Here is a 12109-nt window from a genome sequence, read left to right as displayed (position 1 = left end):
CGCCCTGCTCCCCTGCTGCACACAGTGCTGGGTGCCCAGCTCCTGGCCATGCCAAATTCAAGGGGAATTTCCTGAATACAGAGGTGTCCTTATTGAGGACATAGCTTTGTCTGGTCAGACAGCAATGTTGGTGGTATATTAAGAGAACTGGAGCTATAAACAGAAAATAAAGGTGACTTTGGTATGTTTTCCCAATTTGATTTTTATTGGACTTTTAGATTAAGACATGCCAGAAAGCTCCTTTTATGACAATGACATTCTTTACAAGACTGTAAAAACAGAGCCCTAAAACCCTGCCCTACCAGACCATGCTTCTCAGGCCTTGATGCAAAATCATCCTGAGTAAGGCTGTGCCAAAGGAAGACTCCCCTGATACAGCATCACTGTCCCATCCTGCTGCCCTTTGCCACCTTCCAGCCTTTATCTGCTTTTTTGTTGCCCTGTACATCCAACTGAAAGCAGGAAAAGGAGAGATGGAATAGCTTTTGACTTCCATAAGGTACTGCAGAACTGCCTAATAGCCCAAGGGTTGGCTTGCAAAGCCACGGCTGGCAGATGATGGCACGCTACATCCTCAAAAAGATCTTGCCATTGCTGGCACTGGAATACAGGGAAGCTCCTCATCCATATAAACATTCAGAGAGTTTTCAGAAGAAGAAGAACCATGAGATTAGTGTAGTAATAGCTGACATCTGAATGCAGAGCACAGGGAGCCCTGCTGCTGCCTACCACCCACCCCACCATGCAGGAGGGGAGCAACACCATAGTGTCTGGGGCCAGGAGCAGCACAGAGGGGGACGAGATACTCATACACAGTGATGCACGTGTGTCTCAGGATCTCAGCATAAACTGCCTCTCCATGGAAGCAGTGATTTCTACTCTAGGAAATACCAGCTGCTGGTACAGACTTACTTGGAGAAAAGCAGTTTTATAACATTTCATCTTTTGGCAGCCATCCCATAAATAAGAACTTCCTCTTACTGGAAGCAAAGAAGGGGGCTTTTGGGAAAACATATTGTAACTTTAGCACTATCAAGTATTATCCAAGCTCTCCACAGCTGTAGAAAAACAGTTGTTGGGTCCTGTTTTGACCATTGAAAGTCATGGCTATGACTGAATGACACAAGCATGGAGATACAAATAGCTTGTTTTTATTTATTTTGTTTTCTGAAATCTATAAAAATAAGCATCGTCAAGACTGTGTGACTCTGCCAAAAGTTAAAAATACAATTGAAGGAGAAACAGACAAAGACTGTTCCTAAACCCCAATAAAAAATAAGAATAATTTTTTAAAAATGGCTACACCAGAGTAAGTCTAACCTGTGTTTTCTACCCTATAAACCGACTTACTTCTCACCTCACCTTCCAAAGAAAAGATTAAAATGCAGAACTAAATTAAGAAAATCATTCATATCACAGACTAAATGTCACTTAGCCCTTTTTGTTCTCTCTCAGGATCTTTTTACCCTGCTTACCCCACTGTCCTGACCTAAAAAATATGCCTTCTGTCTCAAATAAGCAATGACTGCATTTGTGAATTTATCACTGTGGTCCTCCTGCTCAAACAGATGCTGTGTCCCAGGAATCTGTAAGACAACAGGAAAGAGAATTATTAAGTGATTTTCAGCCTGTGGTCTACAGTTCCCAGGGACTCTATGAACTATTTCTAAAGGGTTTAGGAAAAACAACCAAGGTAAGTGACATGCTTGTAACTGCACTTTAATTTGGTGGGCAGGAACACTCACTGCATTAGAAAATGTTTGGAAACATATTGGAAAAAGAAAAAGGACATCATCCAAGGTTGGAGGAGGTCTAGGAAAGTCCATGAACCCACCTAAAGAGCAGGAACCTGCTTCATATATATCGCTTTCTGGATTATAAGTGTTTCAGCTGGCTAAAGCATGAAACTGTGGCAGTTGTATATATATATATATGTCTTCTCAGCAGCATTTTACAGTCCATGCAGAATTCTTGCTTGCTGCACCACCAATTTCCTCAGCAGCATACATGCCAGATATCTTAAAGCCAGTGCAGTGGTTTCATCACCTTTCTAGTGCTACTTGATCTGAGCTGTTGTTATTTCACTGAGGCAAGAGGCTTTACTTTCATCTTAAAAGTAGGAAGGAACACTGTTGATCTGTTTGTTTTCTGCATTTCAGGTCTGCTTTGCTGATTTACCCTGTCATTCTAGATGTTCTTGATTGATTAAGCAGCACCAGATCTGCTCCATATTGTCCTAATCTGGATACAGCTATCTTGCAACAGACAGACAAAAATAACCTCTATTGGGTTAGTATTTGTCACATTTTCTGTTATTTCAGGTATCTGTTTCATGAAGAAACAGGCAACAGAGCCTACCTGCATTGTACAACAGAACTTGGTGCAAAGATGGCAGAGTTAATGCTCACCAAAATAGCTCAGGATTGGGAAATAGTCTAACACCTCAGCACAGCAACCTGGCCAGTTAATTTTCCCTGCAGAGAAATGGAGTCACTAGTGAAACTGCTGTGCTGTTCTCTAGATCCAAACTGCTATCTCAGCACAGCAGTGCTCAGATATTCCAGCTGTAACTGGAGCCAGCTCCAGGACGTCTGAGCTATGAAGCACAGATGTGCCATCTATATGCTAGTCCAGAAATCACTGGATGGATGCTGAATATTTTACACAAATCACATCACCTCGAGACAAGTTTGTATAAAGAAATAAGTGAGCAAATAACAAAATAGTTCCCATGTTCTTGTGCAGAAACATAAACCAGCCCATGTTAAGGGTGGTACATTAAAAATGTAGCAAGTACAAGAAGCCATAGCAAAATAATCTATTTGCCATTCTACCAAGGGACTGCTTGGTGTCATTCCTAGCCTGAGTTAGGCAAGAAAGCAGACTGCAAACTATTAGGTTAGCTCCAGAGGGTTTGGCTTTAGGCTATCACCGCATGCTGTGGAAATGTAAAATCAAGCTCATGATCCTTAAAAGTGTATGCATCTTGGGCAGCTGTTCCTTAAATGCTCTGGTTTATTGATGCAGCGCTGTAAGATCAGAGTTTGCTATCAGTAAGCATATACTGTCTACTCACCTTCCCTTGCATAAAAAGAGGTCTCTCAACTTTTCCCTCCCCAGAGCATCTTCCTCCATTAGCCTTTCCCATTGCCTTCCCTATTTCTGTGTCATTTTGGAAAGCTGGTCACTGTTCCTCTCAGCACTGATGTTAAAATGTTTCTTACGATCAGCCTTTATTTTGACAATTCAAGGGTGTATCCTTTAAGCCAAAGAAGACTTCCGGATCAACTGCTCCTCATAGAGGTCTTCCTAAGTTACAAGATTCTTTGAAGACTGGTTATCCCAGTGGGTCCATGTCCTGGATGACTAAGTATTAAATCAGGGGCAATCCTCAGTGCAAGTCATAAAATCACTCTATACTGCCACTGAGAAGCATCAGCCCTGCTACCATTCACCTGCCACAAGGCCCTTATCACCCCAGGTGGCAGTGCTTTCATTGACTGCTTCTCCACTGTCTGACTATAGCCAATTCCTTCGGAGCTTATAGCTAAGGAAAAATTAATTATTATTTCACTTTAAAAAAATGAGGAAAAGTGATTGAGTTGGTTCCTGCAAATAAACTCCATGTTTACAAAACAGCCACACATGGCTGAGGCAGCCAGCAACGCCCAGTCAAGGGGGAGGAGAGGTTAGACATGTCAGCCTCAGACCCACTGCCACATTGCTACCTTGTTTATGGAAGTTCATGTATTTAGATACAAAGATGTTGTCTCTGATACAGAAAACCTTCGAGCCAGAACTCTGCAGGCTGAAGTACCACCGTGGACTTGCCCTGCATTTTGCCCTGCATTTTTCATTATTGGCAGATGTCAGAAACACGATGGTGGGTGTGTGAACCCTGGGGCTGGCCCAGTGCAGTTTGTCTTATGTCTTAAGATATTTCAAAAGCTGCGGAAAGAATTTATCTTACTTCTGTTGTCCCTGTAGTTAGAGAGACACCAGTGAAAAATGTTGAGTGAAAAATCAACGAAACCAGTGAAAAACTGGCAGACTGGGTAGAGGGCAGTGTGAGCCCTGGGAACAGCAACAGAGACTAGCAAAGGGAAGAGGAGGACAGAGCGGGTAGGGAGAGATGCAGCTGAGGGGAAAAGGGATAAAAATTATCATCTGGACTTCATGCTCTGCCCCAGACACAGCTGACTCTGCAGATGTGGTTACAACAGATTCACAGAACACGGAAAACCTTCTGACAGTCACTTCCCTGGGCCAGGGACACAGCCCCTGCAGCGCCCAGCCCTCTGACTGGGATCACATTAGGCACCATCTACACATCAGCTTTCTGTGCTTAGTTATGCCAGCGGCATGGTAGAGGTCTCTAAGGATGAGATTCATGTCTCCTAACTTTCTGTATCTATAGCACAGCTGCCAAGGGAGATCTAGTCAATAAAACCACTGGAGTTGAAGGAGGTGTTCATCTAACCAAACGCAAGCATCTGCTTCAGTATGAGTTGTACCCCAGTCTCAGCTATGTTGACTAAAACTCTAGGGACAGGGGAGAAAACCCAAGGTACCTAGCTCAGATGCAGGCATTCACACGTCATTAGAGGCGAGTGTCACACTTAGAATCCAAAAATAAAATAGCCGAGAATGGAGTGAGGACCAATCACGGCACAACAGTGACAGCAACAGTCACATCAATATGTAGCTTGGTAATGTGGATATAAGCAAAACCTGTGGGAACAAACCAAATTCTCAAAGCACTACCATAACCATTGGTTACACATCACAGTTTTCAGTGGCATTCCTAAAACATCTAAAATACCTTAGCAGGGTTTGAAGCTTTGCTGTGCTATGCACTGTACAGCCACATAATAAAAAGCCACTCCCTAACTCTGGAGAACGTGTGTAGGAGCAGTAAAATCTGTGCATGGTTCCCACCCATTTTCTCTGATTTTCTTTTTCCCCAGCCATTTCCAGGAGGCTCTCACCACCACTCATTTCTCTCAAGGGGTTATGCTGGAAGGCAGTAACATTATTTTGGCAAGCAGTTGTGTTAAAGCAGGGTTGCCTCAGAGTAGGGCATATATTGTTGCTTGCAAACTTCCTAACATTGCAAGGCTAAGTTCGTACCATGACATTTCAGGTTTCCTTTCGGGTGATCTCAGGTTGTTTCAACATGTCTCGAGAGCTTCAGTCAAGGCTTTAAAACAGAATGGAATAATAAAGGAAAATATTATAAATATTCCCCAAATACATGGAAAAAGTTTTTCTTATATAGAAGAACCCAAGCATTTGACAGAAATGGGAAACATACCCCCTCTAATGGGGAAAAAAAAAAAAAAAAAAAAAAACCAACAAACCAGAACTCCTTTTTCACACAGTAAACACAGGAAGGATCTTAAACATTACAACAGGCTCAGATCAATTTGATAATGAAGGTAGAAAAAAAAATTTTAAACATGTGTTTACTTTTTTCTGTACTCCAGGTTTGTGTCCAGGTGTGTGTTGAGTACCCATCTCCACGTGTCTTCAAGAGTTCTTTGTTCAGTCTTTAAAACAAGGTCACTCGGCTTTTTTAATCCAAATAGAAGCATCAGAGACACATGAGAGTTTATTTGCAGTTGCAGAAGAAATCTTCAAAGCAAGCCCAGGAGGCTTATTAAAGTTGGAGCTGGGGAAAAAAAAAATCCAAACATGGACACAAAAATCAGTATTGGCAACTAGGGATGTGACTCTCATGAGGTGGCCTGATAGAAGAAAATATCTGGAAAAACAGAAGAGAGAAAAACAGAAATAACTGGCTTTAAAGTAGCTTGCTTGACTAACAACTTCTCAAAACTGTAAAGATCCATAGATACTTACTAAAACCCATAACTGAGCCAGTTATATAAGTATCCAAAGAGTGTATTATTTTTACTCAGTTAAAGGAGTTAGAATATTTATTCTTGAACAGTTTGCTTTCTGTAAAATGGAGGATGCACCTTTGAGAATTGTGGAATCAAAGGAAAACATGGAAAATAAGTCAGAAATAGAAAAATGTATCAATGATTGTATCAGAGAGAAACAAACTAGACTGTTACTTTCAGTGCTGCATGTTATCACTCTATAAGCGATATTACAGCCAAAGGAAAACAACAATAAAGGGAATCAGGTCATTTCAGGACATGATTTATTTCAAAACTCCTCTGCAGCGTGTTTAACATAAGCACATTTCACCATGCCACTAAGAATAAAAATCAAGATAAATTTAAAGCACATGTGCATATTTGCAGCACTGGGTGAAAGGGACCTAATGCAAACCATCTTTTTCATTTTGTGCAATATTAAGTGACATTTTTTCACTCCTCCTTTGCCTCCAGGGACAGACTCTTACCGAGCAATGAATAGGTGTTTGAATCATTAGCAATGAGGAGAAAAATTTGCACAAGAGTAAAGATGGACTCCATGAAGGAAATAACAGTTTAGATTGCTGACTGTGGCTCTCAATAAGCAAACGACAATTGTTGACTCCATGCTAGTATTGACAACCTCTTTTTTCTTTAAAAGATTTAAACTGTGCACTGCAAAGTGCCTGAGCATTCACATCTGAACACCAAGACTAAATGCAACTGTTGCTATTCACAGCACAGCCAATATTTATACATAGAAATGCAGAGCTTATCTTCACTGCAGAGCTAAATTAACCTTATAATGTTGTCAATTGAATGTTGCCTTCATACTAAATCCTGCTGGCACACAAAAACTTCACTCAAGTATGATGTTGTCGAGGGTTAAGATTGCGGGGTGACAAAAAATCCCTGGCGGATGTATTGTTAACCTCCTCTCCCCTCACTTCCCTCTTTTGCCCCTCCCTCTCCCCCCTTCCCACTAAGGACAGGAGATCAGAAGGGAAAGAAGGACAGAGAGAAGAGAGTTGGAAAAATTAAAGATGTTTTACTAATGCTACTAATAAGAATAGAGAAAATAATACAAAATATACAAAACCAATCTTGAAAGTCTCAGCAACTGCAGAGCCAGCACCCAAAGTCCTGGATTAGACTCTGTAGCCAACCTGGAGCTGGATTCAGTCTCTCACTAGGCCTCAGTTCGCAGGGACGACCAGCAAGGTCCTCTCCTAATGTCGGCCATAAGCAGAAGGGAAAAGGAAAGGGGACGAGATCCTCGTGATCTCCCACTTTTATATGAAGTATTCACATTAATGGAATGTTATACACAGTTGGTCAGTTTCTTGGTCACCGGTTTCTCGTTGCCCCTCTCGCGAGATGTGCATTCATGCTTATCAATAAGTTTGCATTCCATTGCTAGGTTTAGCAAAACATGTGTCTGGTTCTCCAGGAAAATGCAGCTAATATGAAGGCTTTAGCTGACAGGCAAATTCACTAAAAGAGAAACTTGTTTTTTAACAAAACCAGGACAGATGTACAGCAGATAGAGAGCAGAAATAGCTTAGTGCTGCCAGTCCTCACATACCTTCCCATAACTTCCATGTATCAAGAAAGGATGAAATTCCCCCAGAATTCACAGTGAAACAGTTTACAGAACAATCTCCTGTATCTTTTCTGGTAATTGTAATCCAAACCAAAATGATCCCTGCTGTTGCCTGCCCCAGTAATCTATCAGAAATTCTTTCTCTTCTTTTCTCTCATAGCAGGAGCAGCAGGAGTAAAAGTGTATTTTTTGCCCAAAACTGTGGTTTCAAGTGCATTAATAGGGATTTGCACAACGCAAGATCACTCAGCCACACAAATTTAATCTTGATCCCATGCGGGCATATGACTGCATTTCTGTCAAATCAGACAGAGCACATGATGGAGTTTTCACTGTCTTTTTCTATTAACATGAACTTCATGTCAGCCCAGGAAGGGTGGGTGATGTCTGATCTCTCATAAAAGGCAGGCAGCATGAAGTCAACCCGTTAACACTGCTCTGAACTGATCCAGGTTGGCAGAAGAGTAAGTAGGAGGTCAGTGCTTTGCAACCTGGGGCCACGTCGTTCTGAATGCTGTTAAAAGAGCCTGAAAAATAGATGGACTGTACCAGCCAGGCAGAGCCTCGGGCATGGCAGCGCACAAGCCCAGACGCTGAGTTATACCAGCAATTTTAAACTGGATTTGCACTTGGCATCCTTGGCCAAGTCAGTTGAGGGGCCTTACAGCTGACAAGAGAGACACTACGGTGTTACCCCCCATTTTGCTCTACTTCACATGAGATTACTTCCAACTGAAATAATACAAATTAATAGAAAATAGATCTAAATAACACTGCCTGAACGCTGCAAATGCTTCACTGTATGGCATAACCTACACAGGCAGTATTTGGGTCTCTGGATCAACAAGCAAAGCTCAGAGTCGTCTCCTGGCCTTCCCTTGCAAACTGCTACCACCTCGTGGCCATTCTGTCCCCCATGTTGGCAACAGTAGCCGAAACCGTTAAAAGTTAATTCTTATTTCCCCTGTTCTCTTAGCTATGGAGAAAAATGATTTTTAGGGAAAGAAGTAGCAAAACCAAAGCACTGTGGGAGAACTTTGTCACTGTATAAAAAGTAACGTTAAAGAAAAACCTGAGAAAAGCCTTTTTTGCAAAGAGTACACAAGTATGCAAAATAGCACCTACCGTTCCATTGTGCAAATACACATAAAATTATTTCAAGAAAAGATAGAACATATGCTTTAAAAACAAATGAATAATTTGCAAATAATGATTTGTCCAACATCAAACAAAGCTTTAGTGCACTCATCTTGATTCATTCAGGAGCAAATTAAGACTGAGACAGAGAAACAATTTGTAATGTGAATCTTTAAGGAAACATTTTCAATTGAGCTGCTACTAACACAAACTTTTTTTCCCAAGAAAGAATATAGCAATACATAACATCTCACCAGAGGTACCCAAAGGTTCCTGGAGACTCCAGACTAAAGTTTAGGCTGTGAACTTGCTCCTGCCAACTCAGCAGCAAACTTTTAAGCTCCTGTGAGGGATGATGCTGCCCAGAAGGCAGGACAGATTTATAACACAGTTTACATTCACAGTTCTGCCACTCCATCCTCTGGGCAAAGTCACTCCTGCCTTGTATCCCTGCCCTCCCTGCCTCTCCTGTTGACTTGTCTAAAGAAAGGGTGGAATCTTTGCAAAATACAGCACCTAATGTAACATGATTCTGATTGAGATGATGATTTTTAAGTATCATCATGACACATACAAAAGTGAATAATTGAAATAAAAGCATACGGTTATTTTATTTGTTTTGTGATTAGATTACAGAGATTCTTGCTTATACAAAGGAGGGAAACCTGATCATTCAACTGGCATTTTGGGAAAGCAAAAAAGCAATTCTGGAAATATCAGGGTATTAGTTAGTCAATATTACTTTTCAGCCTACAAAACAGAATAATTTTTAAGGCCTGTTTCAGGATTTTTCCCCAGTATTTGCTCGTATTACAAAAGTTTTCTTACAGCGCACAGTAGTACTCTAACTATGATTGCATTAAACATACAGTTTTCTCATCATAAGCAGGAAAACATTATGGTTCAAATCTCTCTTCTCAGAGACTTAATTTCTTTCAGATGTTTTAATAACATGAGACAGATGTTCCACACCTGCGTGCATCTCAGGACCATCTCCACTACAGAGAAACATATACATTGCTTTCCACTGCTAAAGTTGCAGGGTCTGACTCTAGATGTGGTTGTATAATCATATGTGGGATGTGACTATTGCAGGGAGGAAATAACTTTCCTACATGTGTTAAGGAGCAGTGACACCACCTCCCCTAATCACATTTCATGTACAAATTGATACAACCATAACACATATTGCTGATATAGAGGTCACAGCATTTGTTTTGTAGCAGTAAGCAGCAAAACTCCCACAAGTGTTTAGTCCTGGAGACTATTAGATGTTCCGTAGTTATACTGACCAAAAGTATATGGTAACATGTCACTACTATAAGAGGCAGGTTCAATTCTCTCTCTTCTGCTCAGTAAAGGAGTACACTTACACCCCACAGTTCCTTCTGTGACTGCATGTCATCTTTGTGACTTGCTTTGAGCAAGGCTCAGGATGCTGGGCAGTCATGGCTGCCATTAATTCACAGAAATCCTGGAGATGGATATTCACACTCAACCAACTTGGACCCCTGTTTTAGCCACTGTTCTCTCTATAACTGACGGAGGAAAAGCAGGTCTTCCAGAAGGCAAATCCAAGCAGATCCAAAATGTATTATAGTGCTCTGGATTGTTCTGTGGGAAAACCTGCCTTCATGGACAACAGAGAAAGGTGAAGGAGTACCGCTAGTTTGCTTCAGTGACTGTGACTTCCAACATCACAGTTATTCCTGAAGAATTGTGCCCCTTCCATTGGACCTTCATTCCTTTCTTCAATCACTGACATTGTCCTATGAAATCAACACGTCAGTCTGCTCTTCTTCACACTCTGCCTTCCTTCGCTCTCTGATCTCCTCAGACAGGGATGATCACCCACTGGCACCAAACCAGACTGGTCATCAGGAGCTCAGGCTGGCACAAGCAAGTGACCTGCAGGACTGTGAAACAAATTTGGCCATGGTCGGCAAAGAGGTTAACCCTTCCTGCCCTGGGCCCTGTGTGGTCTCATCCCAGGTTCAAGACTCCAGGCACCTCTCTGAGCCTTGTGCAGAGGCATTGCTCTGGAAGCTACTCATTGGGGAGACAGACAGGAATCAGAAAGGCTGAAGAACTATGGCAAGTAAACTAGAAATTAAGAGGGCAGCCTTCACTTAGAGAAGATGCATAGGAAGAAGGATTCACGCATGTGAATCATGGTGTTTGCAGCCCTGCTGTGCCACTGGCAATGGCATCTAAAGCTCAGTGCAACATCCTACAGCCCCTTCTACCTTTCAGATGAAAGCAATGCTTTGAAATTATCGTAGCCATGAAACTGAAGTGATAGGGTAATGGCCAGAATGTAACAAGCAACTAGAAAACAGATTACTGAGCAGAACATCTGTCCATGAAAGGGCTAATAAAACTGTGCAGAAGGCACCTATGTTACTCTACAATAAGTATGGATAGACTGGGAAATGTCTCCTTCTGTATCTCAGTCCAAGAGAACCCAGAGCAGATGTATCACCTCCTCCGTATGCCAGATCACAGCTCACGTGTAACTCATCAGAGTTCCCTGCTCATGCTTCCTCAAACTGTAGTTTGAAATTTTCAAGGACATGTGGACGGGGCCAAATTAAATGAAAACACAGGTTGTTGTTTGAGTTCTGCAAGTAGGCCATAGCAATTTGGCAGACATCGGTTTCCCAATTCCTGCCCAGACAGAGAGACACATGCCTATGGGTTTTCCAGAGAGGCTTGACTTACTGCATGGGATGACCAGGAGGCATGAGACACACTGTGCAAGCACAAACATACGTGTGGCACAGACAGACAGGAAGCCCAATGCTTGCAGCATCTGCTTAGCACGCACCCTCACAGAGCCTGACCAACCTGCCGTGCATTTGCCTTTTCTAAAACCAAAAACATGGGTGCATTTCATCCCATCTAACACTTAAGGACACTCGGGAAGTCTAAGCCAGACTAGCAGCTGTCTGGCTGCCATCCTACTGAACTATAGACAATGGAATGCCGGCATTGCGGTGGGGTGAAGGCATGTGCTTGCGCCCTGTCTCAACCCTGTGGAAGGCTGAGTGCTTATTCTGGAGCGGCTAGGTTGCAGGTATTGTAGACTATAGATTGGAATAGGAAAAGGTGTCGTGTTGTTGATGTGGATGAAACTGTATTTACTTTATCGCAACGTTTAATCCTGCTTGTGTTCCCTGAGTTAAGGGACAAAGGACTACATGTCACAGGAGGAAAAAAAATACCACTTCTCCCCGCACAGCCCAAGCCTCCAGAACCACCAGAAACGGTAGGGAAGCCGCCGCACACCTGCCATCACCCAGCGCATCACCCTTCTCCGGGACGGCTGTTTGCGGGGACACCGCGGCACGAACCTCTGACTCGACCCCTGCCAGCAACAGCCGGTGACACCGGGCAGCGCCCGCCGCTACCGGCGCCACCCCCGGGGCCGCGGCCCCCGTTGCGGGGCCGGCAACGAACTCTCGCGAGAGCGGGGCGCGGGAGC

General features: G+C 42.8%; 1 long non-coding RNA gene across 1 annotated transcript; it reads right to left on the bottom strand.

The window, feature by feature from the left end:
* Positions 1–242: 242 nt before the first annotated feature.
* On the bottom strand, positions 243–8967 carry LOC139827077 (uncharacterized). Its single transcript, XR_011737267.1, has 4 exons — positions 8880–8967; positions 5470–5671; positions 5131–5200; positions 243–1586 (listed from the first exon to the last, which is right to left on the bottom strand). It is a non-coding gene; the product is annotated as an uncharacterized lncRNA (long non-coding RNA).
* Positions 8968–12109: the final 3142 nt, after the last annotated feature.

This window comes from Patagioenas fasciata, chromosome 1, assembly GCF_037038585.1.
Source record: "Patagioenas fasciata isolate bPatFas1 chromosome 1, bPatFas1.hap1, whole genome shotgun sequence".
NCBI lineage: Eukaryota > Metazoa > Chordata > Aves > Columbiformes > Columbidae > Patagioenas > Patagioenas fasciata.
Note: the sequence above shows the minus strand (reverse complement) of the source record. Positions and strands in the feature narration are given on the sequence as shown.